The sequence below is a fragment of the Castor canadensis genome, chromosome 6 (assembly GCF_047511655.1).
Source record: "Castor canadensis chromosome 6, mCasCan1.hap1v2, whole genome shotgun sequence".
Classification (NCBI taxonomy): domain Eukaryota; kingdom Metazoa; phylum Chordata; class Mammalia; order Rodentia; family Castoridae; genus Castor; species Castor canadensis.
In genome coordinates, this window is record NC_133391.1 from 86,119,241 (window position 1) to 86,120,509 (window position 1,269).

The following is a 1,269-nucleotide window of genomic DNA, read 5'->3' on the forward strand; positions in this document are numbered from 1 at the left end:
GTTGTGAGATCGGCTGAATTACGTCAAACTTTTATAGTAATGCTTAGTATATGACGACTGCTCAAAATTTGCTAGCTATTATTAGCTCTTTCAATTCAGCTAATTCATTCCACACAGTTGACTTTCATCTTTAAAAAATTCGTAGACAAGCTTCTAGTTGCTATCTCCTCACACATTCTTTTTGTTTTAAAACGTTTTTTGGCTTCTTCTCCAGGAAAACACCAAATGGCAGATGACACTGGTGGGGGCCCAGGCATGGGAGGCCATGGCGGCTTTGGTAGTGGCCTCTGGGCCGAGGTCAGGGCTGCAGGGCTAGTGGAGGTAAGGCTGAAGACAAGGAGTGGATTCTGTCACCAAGCTGGGTCCCCTGGTCAAGGACATGAAGATCAAGTCTTTGGAGATCTATCTTTTCTCCCTGCCCATCAAGGAGTCTGAGATTATTGACTTTTTCCTGGGGGCGTCCCTCAAGGATGAGGTCTTGAAGATCATGCCAGTGCAGAAGCAGACTCAGGTTGGCCAACGCACTAGGTTCAAGGCATTTGTAGTCATTGGGAACTACAATGGTCATGTCGGGCTGGGTGGTAAGTGCTCCAGGAGGTAGCCACTGACATTCAAGGGGCCATCACCTTGGCCAAGCTCTCCATTGTCCCTGTGCGGAGAGGCTCCTGGGGAACAAGATTGGTAAGACCCACACCATCCCATGCCAAGGTGACAGGCCGCTGTGCATCTCATTCCTGCCCCCGGGGGCCCTGGCATCCTATCAGCTCTGTGCCCAAGAAGCTGCTGCTGCTGGCTATATTGATGACTGCTACACTTCAGCCAGGGGCTGCACTGCCACCCTGGGCAACTTTGCCAAGGTCACCTTTGATGCCATCTCCAGGATCTACAGCTACTTGACCCCCAACCTCTGGAAAGAGTCCGTGTTCACCAAGTCTCCCTATCAGGAATTCACTGACCATCTTGTGAAAACCTACATCAGCGTCTCTATGCGGAAGACCCAGGCTCCAGCTGTGGCTACAACATAGCTTTTGTTTGTTTTTATGTATGTATTTTTAAAAGCCCTATGAATTAAGTGAATTAACCCAGTTAAAAAAAAAAAACAGTCTTTTGTTTTAACATTTTGTAGGATTTATAAAGGACGGCTGTGGGTGTGGCACTTGTCCAGGGTTCAATGCCCAACACTGAAAAAAAAAAAAAAGACTTATAAAGGAATTTGATGTAAAAACAAGTTCAATATGCACATTTGACTAACATTTAACAAACTGAAAA

At 46.4% G+C, this 1,269-nt stretch overlaps 1 pseudogene; it reads left to right on the plus strand.

The window, feature by feature from the left end:
• The first annotated feature begins 225 nt into the window (after positions 1-225).
• LOC109693611 (small ribosomal subunit protein uS5 pseudogene) lies at positions 226-1,025 on the plus strand (annotated as a pseudogene).
• The last annotated feature ends 244 nt before the right edge of the window (positions 1,026-1,269 follow it).